Source organism: Phascolarctos cinereus, unplaced genomic scaffold (assembly GCF_003287225.1).
Source record: "Phascolarctos cinereus isolate Bilbo 61053 unplaced genomic scaffold, phaCin_HiC Scaffold_4;HRSCAF=312, whole genome shotgun sequence".
NCBI classification, from domain to species: domain Eukaryota; kingdom Metazoa; phylum Chordata; class Mammalia; order Diprotodontia; family Phascolarctidae; genus Phascolarctos; species Phascolarctos cinereus.
The window spans coordinates 560,406,342-560,424,000 of record NW_027555847.1 but is presented as its reverse complement, the minus strand read 5'-3'; the positions used below and the strand labels follow the sequence as shown (position 1 = coordinate 560,424,000).

General features: G+C 40.3%; 1 pseudogene; it reads right to left on the bottom strand.

Annotated features, from left to right (window-relative positions):
- Positions 1-774: 774 nt before the first annotated feature.
- On the bottom strand, positions 775-15,713 carry LOC110191999 (putative ATP-dependent RNA helicase DDX43 pseudogene; annotated as a pseudogene).
- Positions 15,714-17,659: the final 1,946 nt, after the last annotated feature.

The window sequence follows — 17,659 nt, the reverse complement described above, 5'->3', positions numbered from 1 at the left end:
TTTAATCAATTGCCAAATCTTGTTGGTTTCAGTTGGTTCCAGTGAGTCTGGAATCAGAACAGACCTGAGTTCAAATTTGACCTCAAACACTTACTAGCTTTGTGACCCTGGGCAAGTCACTCAGCCTCTGTTTGCCTTGGTTTCCTCCTATGTAAAATGGGGATAATAATAGTTTATCTGTCTCGCAGGGTTGTTGTGAGGATCGAATGAGAAACTTAGTACAGTGCCTGGCACACACTAGGCACCATATAAATGTTAGCTTTTACTATGATCAGCTCCTTCTCTCCATTCACATAGACTCTTATCTAGTTCAGACCCTTATTACCTGTTACCTAGACTTTTGCAAAAGCCTCCTAATTGGTCTCTTTGCTTTTATTCTTTCCTCTTTTCAATTCATCCTTCAAATTGCTGCCAAATCAATATTCTTTTTTTCATTTTAAAAATGCTTTTGATTTTATTAAACAAAGTACAAAAATGTCCTAAGATGTTCCAAGATGATCTCTTTAAACATTATATTGACTACCGAACTGTCCTTTCATGTGCAGGTCAGATTTTCTCTACTTCAATTCAGATCTGAACTTTTCAATGTTCAACCAGAAATTTGTAATACTCTTGTTTCCTGACAATATCTTTTTAAAAAAGCAAAAAAAAAAAACCCAAAACTCCAAACCCCAGAATTGTCTTTCTTCCAATGCTAATTGTTCAGCTTTTGCTAAGTTGAAAGGCAACAACCCCAAAAGTAAGTTGTTCCCTGGATTGTATATGCTTCCAGGATCAATAAATGTTTCTTGTCCTTCCACGAGTACTTGCCATGTTTCTCTCTTCATCTTTTTTCTGTTTATGTTGTTTATATCATTCAGCCATTAATTTAAGCTCGTTTGGAATTTCCTGGGTGGCTCTCTCCAAAATATTGATTAATTCACCAGCTATTTTCCAATTGTTCCTAGTAAGTAGGGTAATTGATTCCCCTGTATGCCCAGTTCTTCCAGTATGTCCTACTCTATGGACGTACTCCTCAAGCTTTATAGGAAAATCAAAGTGAAAAACATGGGTGATGTCCAAGACATCAAGACCTCGTGATGCCAGATCTGTAGCTATCAATATTCTGACTATTCCTGTTTTAAACTCGTTCAGTGCTCCTTCAGGATCACTTTGTTCTAGATTACCATGTAATGACTGTACAGGTAAACCCTCAATGCTCAGGTCACTGGATATGTCATCAGCAATAAGTTTTCTCCCCTACAAAAATAATCACGTTATCTTCAGGCTTCATTGAATCAATGAAGGAATTTATAACTTGTTCCATGGTTATGATTATTTTCTGTTTTACAGTATGTACATCGGCAAGATCCAGGGTTCCAACATAAACAATCATTGGATAATTCAAATATTTTTTTGGAAGGCGACGTACAGCATCAGGCCAAGTAGCACTGGTCATAATAGTTTGTCTATCTGGCTGTACATCTAATAAAATCTTCATTATTTGAGGCTCAGACCCCACATCTAACATTTTATCAGCCTCATCTAGAACCAAATGTGTGATGCTATTCAGGTTGATGAATTCATTCATTTGAAGATCATTGAGTCTACCAGGGGTAGCAATGACAATATCTACACCCTTAGTAACATGTTCAATCTGACCTCTTCTGTCTCCACCACCATATATACAAATGCTTTTAATCTGTTTATAGACGTATTTTTTACATTCACTCTGTAGAGCCAATTTCTTTGGTTGGTGTCAGCAAAAGCATTCGGGGAACATCCCTTTTCTCCCTGGTTTTGAGCTGCAGGTCAAGGTGAATAAATCCTGGCATTAAATAGGCCAAAGTCTTTCCTGAGCCAGTTTGGGCAATGCCAATTAGATCAATTCCTTTTAATATTATTGGCCATGCTTGTGGACTGTATAGGTGTAGGTCTTGTGAAACCTACTTTCTTTGTATTAGCCATAACATCAGGATAATGATCAAATGCATCTTCAAATGTACATACTGGATAGGGAATTATACGTTTTTCATTTTCTCTTAAGTCATCACACATTATATTATTGTTTTCTTCCCTCCACTTATCTATTTGTGTTTGTGACATTAATTTTGTCTTTGAAAATTCTATGTATCTTAATTGGGGGAACTTTGTTTTAATATAGTGGAGGTGGTCCTGTTTAATAGCTTCCCAATCAATCACTGGCACTTTTTTCTCTGGGCCATTTTCATTTCAAAGTGTTTCCAGTTTTTTTGCCCTCTTTAGAATACTTTTCTATTTTTTTTTTTTACTATTTTCTCTATCATTAACTTAGCTGATTTCTGGTTCTCCTTGTTGCCACATATTCTGGTTTCTGACTCGAGATCCTCTTTTATTATCTGAATTTTAGAACCCGTTGACTCTTGAATTGCTTTTATTTTTGCTCCACCCCGACCTATGACTGCCCCTACGACTGAGCTGTCGAGTTTAAAAGAGTGTGGCGCTTCCCTGTAGCAGGAGCCCCGGGCCAAGTACTCCAGGGCTCCCGAGGGCCGGTATCCTCCGCGGCCGCCCCGCCCCCTCCCCGCCCCTTGCACCCCAAATCAATATTCTTACAGCACAGATCTGGCCACGTGACTCCTCTACTCAAGAGCTTCCATGGCTCCCAATTGCCTTTAGGATAAAATACAAAATCTTCAATCTAATATTCAAAGCCCTTCTCAAGTGGACATCTACCTAGCTCTCCAGTCTCATTTTATAGTGTTCCAATCAAACTGACCTACTTGCTGTTCCTCACACGTAAATGTAATGAAGAAAGAGTGCTGGTTCAGGAGCTGTGGGTTCAAATCCTGCCTCTGATTTTTTTACTTTTTAGCTACATGTTGTATCTTTGTATCCCTTCTACCTTATGAAGTGTCTCACAAATAATATGACCTTAATAAGTGTTTGGTGAATAGCTATGGGCAGCCAGGTGGTGCAGTGGATAGAGCACTTGTCCTGGATTCAGAAGGACCTGAGTTCAAATCCAGCCTCAGACTTACCAGCAAGTCACTTAACTCCGAATTGAACAGCTGTTTTCAAATATTTGAAGGGCTATAATATGGAAGAGAGATAAGACTAGTCCTACCTGACCTGGGACAAAACTAGAACCAGTGACCAAAGCTACAAAGGGAAGGATTTAGTTTCAAAGGGAGGAAAAGCTTTCCAACGGTTGTTGTTCAGTTGTGTCTGACTATTCCTGACCCCGTTTGGGGTTTTCTTGGCAAAGATACTGGAACAGTTTGCCACTTCCTTTTCCAGCTCATTTTACAGATGAGGAAACTGAGGCAAATAGGGTTAAGTGACTTGCCCAGGGTCATACAGCTAATAAGTGTCTGAGACTAGATTGGGCTTGGGAAATAGTGGGTTCTCCCCTCATTGAAAGTCTTCAAGAAAAATTTTGATAACCTCTTTCAGAGCATTTTGTGGACATGATTCTCAGTCACCTGCAGGTTATATTAGATGTCATCTGAGGTCCCATCCAATTCTGAAAGTCTATGTTTTGGGGACTAGATGATAACTAAGGCTCTCTTCTCCCCAGCATTAAGTCCCATAACCCTAACACAGGTATTTTTTATCACCTCAATTTTCCCTTAAACGAATGCGAGTCCATCTCCTCCGGGAGTCTCTTAGGGCACTGCTACTGAGTCAGCAACACACACATAAAAGTTCATGCTCTTTTCTAGTTGAGAGTAGTGTTCACTTAAGTGGCCCCACTCATGAACACAAGTTCTCAATGATATCATCTGTTTCAATTACCAATGCATGCTTCAGCAAGCCCATTTCTGGCAGAGAATCTTGTATGGTACAGTCTGGAAATCTGGATCAGGACTCAGAATCCACACTCTCTGAGTCAGCTCATGGATAAACGCTTCAGTTAACACCATAGATAAAAAGACTGTTGTTTGACACCATGGGGGTATCATCTACTTACTTGTTGGACTCCAAGAGCAAAAGCTCCAGTTCCAGTTTCATTTGGGTGGCCTAATCAGTCCAATGAGCCCCTTAGGCCTTCTTTCCTTTGTGTTCCATTTCAGGCATTTTGATCTTGGCAAAGGGTCGTGCCTCAGTTAAGAGCAGTCATGTATCCTATTCCTTTAAAAGTATAGCATATAATTATAAAGAATCATAAGGGAAAGGGAAAGGAAGGAAATAAGCATTTATAAAACTCCTACTGTGTGCCAGGTATTACTGGGCTAAGCACTTTACAAATATTATCTCATTTGATCCTCACAACAACCTTATGAGGTTGGTACTATTGTTACCCTCATTTTACAGTTGAAAAACTGAAGTAGACAGGGAGGTTAAGTGATTTGCCTAGTAAATGTCTAAGTCTGGATTAGAACTCAGTCTTCCTGACTCTAGGCCCAACACTCTTTGCTCTACCACCTAGCCACCTCACTGCCAGCATAATGGGAAGAATGCTGGACTTTTATCCATGAGAGACTAGGGTTCAAATCATGTCTAGATAAGTCACTGATCTCTCTGAGTTTTCTCATCTGCAAAATAGGAGTAGTAATACCTGTGGTATCTATCTCAAAGGTGTCATAAGGACCAAATGAGATAATGTATGTAAAGTATTTTGTAAGCCTTAATATAAATATTAACAATTTTTATTATTGTATACTATTTTCCTTCTTAACTCACATGAAGGTAAAAAATGGCAACCAAGGCTATGTCTGTGCAACACCAAAAACAACCAGTCATTTAACAGGGGAAAAAGAAAACCAATCAAACCAGTTATTTGACATCAAAGAAATTAAGCAGCCAATTGATTGTTTGTTTGAACTTTCAACTTGTTCTTTTGTCATGAGGTAAACCCAGCAAGTCACTTAACCCCGAGTTGAACGGCTGTTTTCAAATATTTTAAGGACTGTCATATGGAAGAGAGATTAGACTTGTCCAACCTGTCGTCAAGGAACAGAACTAGAACCAGTGACCAAAGCTACAAAGAGAAGATTTAGGCTCAAAGAGAGGAAAAGCTTCCCAATAGTTGTTGTTCAATTGTGTCTGACTATTCATGACCCCATTTGGGGTCTTCTTGGCAAAGATACTGGAGTGGTTTCCCATTTCCTTCTCCAGCTTATTTTACTGATGAGGAAACTGAGGCAAACGGGGTGAAGGGACTTGCCCAGGGTCTTACAGTTAATATCTTAGGCTAGATTGGGTTCAGGAAATAGTGGGTTCCCCTCACTGGAAGTCTTCAGGAGAAAACTTGATAACCTCTTTCAGAGTATTTTGTCATTTCAAGCCTATGCTACCCCAACAGGCACCGTAACGTTTGTGGGGGTTGCCATGGTGTTTCAGGGACAAGGATTTTTTATGTTAGGGTGTCAGGCTCCTGGGTAGCAAGGTGTGGCATGGGAAGACAGGACAGCAAAAGCCAGATTAACAGTCAAAAGGGCTATGAAATGGATACAACACAGAATGTCAATAAATGAGAAAATCAAGAATGAAATCATTACGACAAACGATATGAAGAGAAGAGAAGCTAGAACGCTGGGAGAGTAGCTGAGTCACCCCCATAAAAATCATTGATCTACAGCTGAAAGGGGCCTGAGAGGTCATCTGGCCCAACCTTTCATTTTACAAATGAGAAACAGAGAGGTCAAGTGACTTGCTTACAGTCACATAGTCAGTAAGTGGTAAGAGCCAGAAATTGAACCCACATCCTCTGATCTCAAATCCAGTACTCTTTACACCTTACCACACTGCTATTAGTGGGACCCCAAAGCAAGGGCCAAAATGGAGAATCATCAGAACAAATTGAAGAGTCACAGGATTCAAAGAAAAACAAACTGAGAGAAAGAAAAACTGACCATGGATGAACTGGTTTTCTATATTCCCTCAATGCTCTTTCAGACTGATCTAAGCTTCCAAATGCCAGCTATCAGAAATGGGCCAAAGGGTGAACAAAGTAGACAGAGCTGCCATGAGTACAGCTGGGGGTAGGGGAGAGATGACAACAAGGGACATACTCCATTTTGTGTTTTACAAATGCACGTATTTTTTAAAGCCAGAAAACCCATGGCACATCAGTATTTATTTTGTGAAAAGCCGAGTCTTATGTGTTACAGAGAAGGCTCAAAGTCTCTGATTGACAGTTACACACAAGGAGAGCAATTTTCAAATCTTGCCTGGAGTAAACAAATGCTTTCTTGCCACCTCCTTAAAGGAAAAGCCATGCCAAATGCTGGAACTTATAGAAATGTTCCATTTCCTATTTGCAGCTGGTTGACACTGCATGGAAACATGAAGTTATGGAAGAGTACGTATGTTGTAGGAATAAAGCATTGGAATATGGATTGATTTAATGAAATTATTTGTGCAGTAATAAATCCCAATTTTATAGTACTTTCTTCTGCTAAACTGCTATTCCAATGCCTCAGTGGGGCATGGAGGTGACCCTAGGAAGTAGGTTAATACAAGTAGTCAGTGTTCTCAAAAAGGCTGCACCAGTAAAGCATAACCTCTGTTAGGCCCTATTAAATTGTAAAGGCTTTTTATACCGGCCAAATAATGGGCTGTATGTGTGTTCTATAACAATCAATCTAGCTAGATTCAAAGCAGTTTCTCATGAGATGGTTAGCTACCAGATGTTGGGGGTTTTTGTTTGTTTATTGGGGGGGTGGTCACAGTAACTCATGAAGACTAACAAGGCATGGAAGCGTTGAATTACAGATTTGGAGAAGTGGCATCCATTCTAATACTACAAAGATTCTCAAAAGTATTGACTCAGAAATTTTCTTATTAGATTTGATCCATCATTCCAGTTTGTTAAAATCTTCTTGTGTTGCAGTTTGAGGTGCTGGGAACCCCAAAATGTAAGGGTACAGGGGGGTCTGCCAAAAGAATTCCATCACTCAAGCCTTCCAGCCAAAATAGTGGGTTTATTGTGAATTTGCATAATGTAATGGGGGCAAGATTGGTACTTGGTATCGGCATACAAGAAAAGACAGTGAGAAAATCTGGATGGGATTAAGGAGTGGTAAATTGCCTGGAGCGGTCCAGGGGCGGATAATGAAAGGAGTTAAGTGGTTGGAGAGCCACAGCAAAAGGACAGTTAAAAGGATTATTGAGTATCTAGGTAGAAATGTGTGGGAAAGTTCAGGGGCTGGATTGTGTTCAAAGACATGGTCTTTTTCTTTTAGGGGTGGAGAGTGAATCCCATAACCCCACCACTTGGATCTTCTGATTATATTCACTACCCTTTTCCAGCTTTGAATCATTTATAAATTTGATAAACCTGCCACCCAAGTCATTAATAAAAATGGTGAATAGAAAAGGACAAAGCCTTGGGTGTAATCTACTGGAGACGTCACTAAAGGTTGGTGTCAACCCAGCAATTCACACTTGGGCCTGGTCAGTCAACCCATTCAGAACTTTTTTTGAATGATAGTGCTACATGGTCCACATCTCTCTATCTTATCCAGAAGAATGTCACTGGGAAATTTGGTAAAATGTTTTGGTGAAATTTAAACATCCTATGTCCTTGACCATGGCACTTCCTGTATTAACCCTACCAACAAAACAAATTAGGTTAGTCTAGTTGTGAACAAACCCACATCTAAATGGTAGTGGCCACTATTTCCCTTTCCAAGTGTTCACTGACCTTCCCTTTAATATTCCATTCTAGCATTTTTTTCCTCTTGGAACTGATATCGGGGTAATTGATTGGAGTTTCCATCTTCCCCCTTCTGAAAAACAGAACATTTGCCTCTCTCCAGTACCACAGTGCCATTTCCGTCTTCCATGATCACTAACAGGACTTTTGTAATCACCTCTGAAAATTCCATTAGGACCCTGGGATCCCTCAGGGCCCTCTGACTTGAAGTTATTGATAGGAGATATTCTCTCACTAACCCCTCATTTGTCTTGAATTTGAGAGAAAACAGAGGCCAGAGAATAGCCAAGTATTTCTCCATTTTCCATTTCATTGCCTAAGTTCCCTCTTCTCCCCGGGGAGCAGTTTTATTTGTTCCTTCTCTAGCCCCTAACAAAGTTTCAAATGCCTTTCTTGTTGGCCTTGGTGCTTTTCTCAAGTTCAAGTTCACGTGTAGCAAGGCTTTGGATTTACTTTCCAACCTGTGCTGAGTCAACTAGAAAGGGCTCTCAGAAGTCAATTGTTAAATTTTCAGTGGGAGTATTTAAAACCCAGAAATTGTCATATGCTACAAATCAGAATTTGATTTGTTGCTTTGATTGCCTAGATGTAAGAAAATGATGCATATGTACAAAAATATTTATAGCACCTATTTTTGTGGTGGCAAAGAATTGGAAGCTGATGGAATGCCCAGCAATTGGGAAATGGCTGAACAAGTTGTGGTATATAAACGTAATGGAATACTATTGTGCAAAAAGAAATGATGAGCAAGCGGACTCCAGAGAAACCTGGAAAGACTTATATGAACTGATGCTGAGTGAAGTAAGCAAAACAGGAAAAAACACTGCCATAGCTCTTCTCAACAATGATCCAAGACAATTCCAAAAGACTTGTGATGGAAAATTCTATCCACATCCAGAGAAGGAACTGATTAAGTCTGAATGCAAATGGAAGCATATTATTTTCACTTTATTTTTTCATAGTTGTTTTCCTTTTGCTCTGTTTCTTCTTTCACAAAGTCACTAACATGGAAATATGTCTTACATGATTGCACATATATAACCTATATCAAATTTCTTACTGTCTTAGGGAAGAGAGAGGAGAATAAGGGAGATAGAAAAATTTAAAACTCAAAATCTTATTTTAAAAAATGAATGTTAAAAATTGTCTTTACGTATAATTGGAAAAAAATAAAACACAATTTAGAAAGGGAAAAAAAAGAAAGTGATGAATAAAATTTTAATGTAGAAGTGTCCATTTTTTTTTCTGGAAAGCCAGTTGTTAAACGTAAACAGAGAACCTCTGTTCCTAATCTACATTCCTGCTAACAGATTGGGTTCCCAGAGCTAGGCTACCTAAATCTCTCACTCAGGGTTCTAAGTGAGGGTGGCTCATTTCTGATGCTATAATCTAAAGTCTCCATTCTTTTATATTGTTCCCAATATTAATCACTAGTGATTAGTGCCCCAATATCATTTAACCAATTAACATCAATTAGCTTTTTTTTTTTAAGGCAATTAGGGTTAAGTGACTTGCCCAGAGTCACACAGCTAGTAAGTGTCAAGTGTTTGGTCTGAGGCTGTATTTGAACTCAGGTCCTCCTGACTTGAGGGCCAGTGCTCTATCCACTGCACCACCTAGCTGCCCCCTATCAATTAGCTTTTGCAAAAGGATATTTACAGACTCTAATGCCTCCATGTAGATGGGGATAGAGTCTTTAACTGGCTGTCTGTATTTCGTAAAAGTAGTGCTACCGAATGGCCACTCTTAGCTACTGCGTAGAGGCCATGAACAGAACTGAGGGCCTTGCCTTCCCCTGCTTACTTCTGTAAGGATAGAGGAGTGCATAAGTGGGCCCTATGTGTGCAGTGAGAACCCTACATGTAAGGAGAAGGGAGCTGTTGTAGAGTGTGGTTCAAAGGGAGGTAAAATAGACATCTCTAGCCTCTTCCCCCCACCCAACCCCTTTCCAAGAAAGAATTTCATTCCTGCCAGGAGAAGCAAGATATTGGAGCCAGAGGTCACCCTCCTGCTCTCCTCAGAGGGAGTACCAAGCTAGAAGCATATTTCTCTGCTCTCTTAAATAGTTTGTCTGGGGGTCTTGATCAGGTTTGACTTCAGATGCTTTGTCATTTGGAGGAGGAGGGGGAACCCCAAGCTCTATATCCAGGGCTTGACCCTTTTCCCATCAAATACCAGTTCCACAATGAACACACATAGCAAATAGCAAAGAAACCCATGTATCTATATTGCAGCAAAACAGATATCAGAGAAGGTCCACTTAGGAGAATATAGACCAGACAATACAGAATCATGAAAGAGCTTTCCCATTGGGATGGCGATAACTCAGCTCAACCAAGACAGTCCTGGCTCTCACCTAAGGGGGAACTTCACCAAGTGTCTGATATAGGGACATGATGAAGACTACTCCCACTCCTCGCCTCATATTTTCCAGAATCTTTAGCAACCTGAAGTGACTTTGGCCACTTCTATCTCTCTTGAAGCTGGAAGCCAGGAACATTGAATGAAGAGTTCCTCACCAACTCCTCCCTCAGGCAGGGCAGGGCCCTCATCTCCATCAATGAAGAGAGGGTCCCATACCAATGGGCTTTGGGTCAGGAGTAAGAGCCTGTGGTGTTTATTTCTTTTCTGTGCTATTTGTCTTCAGTTTCAGGTGCCTGAGGAGATCCCCACAGACCCAGAGTTTGAACCAAGACAAACTTGGAGCCAGAATTGCAAATGGGATGGGACAGTAACCAGCCAGCCCAGCACATAAGCTAAGGTAAAAGAGAGGTAAGCAGGGGAAAGCAAGTCCCTTCCCTTTCACTCAGTCCAGTTCATGGTGTCTACCCTGGGTGTAGTAGCTATGAGTGACCATAAAGAGCATAGCCAAAAAGATATTAGAAGGAGAGCAAATAGATTGGTTGAAGACACAGCAATGAATCAAGGAAGCTACTCTCATCCACAGGGACATCACCTGCTCCACTTTAAGCAAATCAGGACACCCTTACAAGCTAGGTTACACTGGAAAGATATAGCAAGAACAGAAGTTCTATAGTATTTTCACCAATAGCTAGGGACGCACTTTCCTCTGAGGAACCACCTTGAGCCCTGGAGAGAGTAGACTCAAAGCAACTTCTACAGGTCATGTGACTCATTGAGTTCACCTCTGAATTCAGCATAGTCAATGAATGAATTACTACACGTCTCTCTTGGCTGCTTTTCATCCATACTGAGACAAACAGATTCTTTGAGACTTTGCTCCTCATCTGATTTCTACAAATCCGGGCGTGAACTGGGAGCCGGAAGCTTACAAATTCATGGTCATCTCCTATGCTCCTTCACCTAAAGCAGAAATGAACATATTGAGGGAAAGAATGCACAGAAGCCCTTTCCCATCCAGGGGCTTAGAACATGTGTCTCTCAAATGCAGCCAGGCAGGAAAAGACTATTTTTGTCAGTGCTTTTTACCCACATGTGACCTCGAGGCCACAAGTTCCCCACCCCTGAATCATTAGATAGAAATTGTCAACCATTACTGAGTTGGTTCTAAGAAAGACAAACAAAATTAGGTTGCATGTGAGTGTTTATTTCTCTCAAAGCTGGTAGAACATTCATATAGAGATATAAATGGGAGCTCATTGTGGAAATGAGCCCCAATGATGGATAGACAATGGGGACATTATATCTTCAGAGTAATTCCCTCTCACCCTTCCCTCCCTTACTTGCTCAGAATGTCTGTGTCAGCCAAAATTAGTCTCCATATGTGTTAACCCTAATATGAGAAAGGAATTTCTTAATTGGATAGATTGTAAATATAATAAGAGAATGTCAAGGTGTCAATTGAAATTATAGATTCAGGATGTCTGTGTTTCTTTTATCATTAATATGACTATATATAAGATAACATGACATAACATAAGAAAAGTCCTATTATTTAAGATAGTGTCCAGTTCAAGGTGCCTTGTCCTTGGCAGTCATAGAATGCACAGAAGAATGCTCCTGATCATGGAGTATAGAAATCTATCCTGCCCTACAGGAAAATAGAAGAGGAAGGGGATAAGAGAAGGGGGGGGGTGATAGAAGGGAGGGCAGATTAGGGGAAGGAGTGTTCAGAATACACATCTTACAGTGGGGGGAGGGGAGAGATGGAGAGAAAATTTGGAACTCAAAATCTTGTGGAAGTGAATGTTGAAAATTAAAAATAAATAAATAAGAATGCTCCTGATCAGCTTCATCTGGTCTTGCAGTTGCTAACTCAGGAAGAGGCTTTTTCAGTTCACTCAGCAAAGCAAAGCATGTCTATTATATGTCTTTCTCCTGATTGGTCAGTCAGTCCAGGTTTTTAGGCCTTTCTCAGGTCTTGGGAGTTCAAAATGACTTAAGGAGGGGTTCACAAAATCAATAAACATTTATGAAGCACCTACTATGTGTCAGGCATTGTGCTAAGTACTGGGGATACAAAAAGAGGCAAAAGATATCCCTTACCTTCAAGGAGTTTACAATCCAACTGGTAAGACAATATGTAAACAAATATGTACAAAAAGAGCTTATACAGAATAGATAGGAAATAATTGAGAGGGAAGGCACTAGAATTAAGAGGGGTTGGAAAAGATTTCTTGTCAAAGATGAGATTTCAGTTGGGACTTGAAGGAAGTCAGAAATTGGTAAGCAGAGCTAAGAAGGGAAAGCATTGCAGGCATGGGGAACAGCCAGAGAAAATTCCCAGAGCCAAGGAATGCAAGGTCTTGTTTATGGAACTGCCAAGAGGCCAATGTCCCTGGACTAAGGAGTACATGGGGAGGAGTGAGGTGTAAATGAAGATTGGAAAGGTAAGAGGGGGCTAGGTTATGAAGGACTCAGAATGCCAAACAAAGCATTTTGTATTTGATCCTGGAGGCAATAGGGAGCCACTAGAGTTTATTTGGGGAAAGAGGGCCCTAGGTGGCATAATGGATACAGCACTGGGTCTGGAGTTGATGAGGTCTAGAGATATAGGGGTGCTGGGACCCCAAAATCATTACAACTGGGTCCTGTCCAAAAGAATACAATCCAAGCCTTCTTTCAGCCAAAGATAAGGTTTATTAAAGAGCTGCATTATTAGCCAGACTCTTAAGGAGTCTGAGCATCTGCAAGCTATTGGCTAGATTGTAAGAATCTGAGCATCTTAATGGAGGCAAGTTGGACCTTATATATAGAAAGACTATGGGAAGGATCTAGGAGCGGCCAAGTAATCTATGAGGTAATAGAACTCCAGGGACCTGGACCACAAGGCCAAGGGAGAATGGAGCCTAGATAGGATTAAGGGTGGGAAGTGGCCTGGGGCCATAGGGGGTTAAGACAATGGAAGGCTAGGCTAGATTAAGGACAACAGAATTGGGAGATTGGATATAGTCACAGTGAAAGGCCAGTTGATGAGATTATAGCCTCAGGCAACCGCCTGAGATTTGGCCTTGTGGGGAAAGTCCAGGGTTTTTCCTTTTTGGGGTCCAGATCCCATTCTCATTAGAATCAGGAAGGCTCATTTTTTTTTTGAGAAATAGGATATATTTTCTTTAGAACTTTGCAGATTACCCCCCAAAAAAACCCCACCAAACCCCATCCTTTTAAATTATGAAGCAGAAGAACCTTTTATAAAAATTTGCCATGTGATGAGCAGTGACTTTGTTTGATGAAAGGCTCTTTTCCATTAAAATGGCAGCCTGCTTTGCTTATCTGTGGAGCTGCGCGCTGTTCACTGGTGTTACTTTAAGGGTCAGCTTTCTTTGGGAAAACAAGTTGGCCACATAAAGCACTTCAAGCTTGTGTTTATCCAAAACGGAGTGTGAGGACATAGCTTAGGTGTGTATAAACAATTGATTTCATGGGCATTAGGCTGTGGTTCTAGGATTCACCTCTGAGGGCTGCTTGTCTTTGACTCCCTTAGAATAAGAGGCTGTTTATATGCAGAGACCACTTCTCCTCTCACCCCCACCCAAATGGCTAGACTACACTTCTTGCATCTGTTTTCTGTATAAATATTTAGAAACATCCACCCTTCACTTTTTAAAAGTTTTTATTAATTTATTTTGATTTATTAACAATCACTTCCATATGCTTTTGAGTTGAAAATTTTTTTCCCCCTTTCTCTCCCCCACCCTCCCCAAGACGGCGCACAATCTGACATAGGCTTTACATTTACATACCCATGATACATATTTTCACATTAGTGAAGTTGTAAGTAAAAATTAAAACCAATAGGACGAACCATCAGAATCATCTTCCTGAGTTCAGATCTGGCCTCAGTGATGTGACTGAAAACAACAAAACAACCACTCAGAAGAAGGGATCGGATCTTTGCTTAAGGAAAATCACCTTAATGGCTGATTAGAAAATGGATTGTCTTGGGGAGAAACTTGAGGCAAGCAGATACACCACTAGAGGCTATTAATTCCAGACTCGAGGTGACCCTGGTTACAAGGTTGTTTTTTCCCTTTTTTTATTTCCTAAAAAGAGAAGATGGAAGGGAGAGAAAATTAAATGCTTGTTAATTAAAAGGAAAAGAAATAAAATAATTTTTAAAATATAGAAACTTTTAGACCAGGGGCTGGCAAACTGTGGCTCACAGGCCAAATCTGACCCACCATCTTTTTTGTATAGCCCATAAACTAAGAATTTTGTGTTTTTGCTTTGTTTTGTTTTGTTTACAGTTCTAACCATTCTTAGCTCATGGGTTGTACAAAAATACATGAGGTGGGCTGTGTTGTGCCAGCTCCTATTTTAGATATTTCTTGTGCATATCTGTGTGTAATGTCCCTTGAGGGATTAAATAAAGATGGGAAGAAGACTATAGTCAGAGAGAGAGAAAGAAATAGACTTTCTGTCTAATTACTGGGAATACCAGCTGGGGCCTCAGAACAAAGGGGATTATATTGGTACATATTATTATAGCTCCCTAAAAGCAAAGGAGAATAAATAAATCCGGAGTGATTCGGACAATGGATAAGCCAAGCAGTTTTCTGGAGGGAGGAGGTTTGGTACTTAGTCTGGGGTAAGGCTGTCTGAGGCAGTGACCTCAGGCAATCTTCCTTCCCACAATCTCTCTCATTAAAGGAATCCTGTTCCTTCTCCCCAACCCCTCTCCCCAGGAGAGGAGCCCAGGGCAAAGACTAGAGAGAAAGTCGAGTCTGTAAACTGGAGAGTTGAGAACAGAATGGTACCACCTAAGGAGGCAGAGAGGAAGAATGCCTGTTTTATTTCCCAGCCAAACACTTCTTATCCTCATCTACTGCTAGACTAGGTTTTAGCCTTTCTGGTACTATTCTTCCTGCCTATCCTCCACCCCCACCTCATCATTACTTGTTCATTAAAGATAAGAGCTCCTTAATTCTACCCCAAACACATGAAGACTATTCTAGGGCAGCTGGGGAAAAGCATTGACTCGAGGCTAAGGCACTATTGATATAGGATTGTACCATTCTGTCATATTTGTCCTTAGTTAACTGTCCTTGTTTCCATTTCTTAATGTTTGTTTTATTTTTATTTTTTATTTTTTGGTAAAGAATATTTTATTTTTTCCAATTACATGTAAAGATAGTTTTCAACATTCATTTTTTAAATAAGATTTTAAGTTTCAAATTTTTTTCTCTCCCTCCCATCCTCCCTCCCCAAAACAGCAAGCAATATAAGTTATACATGTGCAATCATGTAAACATATTTCCATATTAGGCTGTGAAAGAAGAAACAGAGCAAAAGGGAAAAGCCACCCCCAAAAAAGTGAAAATAGTATGCTTTGATCTGCATTCAGGCTCCGTAGTTCTTTCTCTGGATGTGGGTAGCATTTTCCATCATGAGTCTTTTGGAATTGTCTTGGATCATTGTGTTGCTGAGAAGAGCTAAGTCAGTGATAGTTGATCGTTGCATAATATTGCTGTTACCGTGTACAATGTTCTCCTGGCACTGCTCAATTCACTCCCGTAGTTCCATTTCTTAGATAAGTCCTTTCAAAATGTGAATGAGTCAGTGACCTACCTAAAAAGCTAACTCAGCATCTGTAGATACTCTCCCCCTTTTTGTCCTCTTCAGAATCATTTGCAGTTGAGTTATCAGGATTTAGTTCTCGGCAGCTGCCCATACCTCATGAATCAACTTCATTTTTAAAGTCTGAGGTTATGGGATGCTTGTTTTTGGCCCCTGAATTATTTGCAACTACCCTCCTAAGGTTTAGTGTACGTATCAGACAGTTCTTAGCAATCCTTTTTTATCCTTCACAGACTTTAGTATGGTGTGGTTTCTTCCTCCCAAGATTCTCATTACTTCTACTTAGAGAACCAGTTTCTCTTAACTGGCCAGAATTAGGTCTAGAATACTTTCTAACAGATAAATTATTGGCAAGAAAAGTCAAGAATTTATTAGTTCTGTTTTTAACGACGAGACCTTCAGAAAACAGATACATTGCTGAAGTGCTCATAACAGCTATGTTTTCTCTGTGCCAGCTTTGTGACCCAACTTGTCATCCATTTTCTCTGTTTGGCCAGCACTGTAAGTATATATCCACCACCACATTGCTTCTATTTCTCCTCCTTTTCATCTTTATCCAAATGTTTTCTATAATATTTCCTTTCTCTATATCCCCTCTCTCCAGTATCTTCTGTTGGCACTTCAGCTCCTGCCCTATTCTACCCTGCCCATGTCACTCTATTTCAGTCCCAGAACTATCAGGTTGCAACCTCTCCCCAGTAGGGATTGCTATCTTAGTGAGTTCTGCCTGCCTTCCATATTTTTTAAGAGTACACTTCCTTTCTAGATAGTATTTGGGGAGATTGCAGAAAAACAGCCATAAAATAAACTTATAAATCAACCTCTTTCATCTCCTCCACAAAGGATGGCTCCTTCCTTTATCCCTTAGATACATATTTCTCTTACAATATGCACCCTGCATAATTAATTCTTAGATTGTATGTTATTTCAGTGACTTCTCTATCTCTTCAAGGCTACTCTTGATATTCATTTAAACCTAATTTCACTTAGTAAAAATGTTATGTACTCACAACCATATAGGATGATTGATCCAAGTCAACCACACACTCCTTTCCCTTCTGCTCAATCAAGTACTTTACACTGCTCAGTGGTCTCATATTCACAAGTCCACAGTTCTAAATGTTAACCTCTCCATGGACAACTGCTTGTAGGACTGGATTTGTAAACTTGGCTAATTTAAGCTATTGAATACATTTTCTCAATTATATTTTTCTCCATCAGGGAATCTTAGAGTCAAAAAACTTGAGGTTTGAGTCCAGGTTTCTAATACTTATTAGCTGTGTTACCCTGGGCAAATCACTTAACCTCTCTGAGTTCCAGGTTCCTCATCTATCTCTAAGAACAGTAACCTTTGTCATTGTGGTAGAACCTAGCAGAGACCACCAGCTTCACACACACACACACACACACACACACAGAGTCAATGCTTCTTGTATTTTTTGTATTTCTGTTTGTATTCTTGTATTTTTTGAAGGCATTTCAGGACCTTCCTCATGGCCAGGATCTATTTACCAGCTGACATAAAAGGATGACTGCTATTTTTTTTTTTGGAGGAGTTGGGTACACTGACTTCTCTAAGGCAGTAGGAATTCACATGGCTAAATTCAGCCAGGGCTAAAAACTAGGAACATTATATAGGGAGGGATGAGCCAAAGAAATTTTCACATCTGCCTGAGTAACAGAGGAGAGGAAACAGCACCAGGAAGAAAATGTAGCCTGAGTGGAAAGCAACTCAGAACAGAAATTCAGTGGCATGGAGCTGCAGAAGCCAGAGGTTTGGCAGTGTTCCTCTCTCCCCTCCCCTCTCTTCCCCTCCCCTCTTCTCCTTTCCTCTCCTCTCTTCTCCTCCCTTTTCCTTCTTTTTCTTTTCTTTCTCCTCTTTCCTCTCTTCTCCTCTTATTCTCTTCCTTTCCTTTCCCTTCCCTTCCCTTCCCTTTATTTCTTCCCTTCTTTTTTCTTCCCCTTCTTCCTTCCTTTGTCTTTCTTTGTTTCTTTCCTCTCCTTTTCTCTTCCTTCTTTCCTTCCTTTCTTTCAGATTGA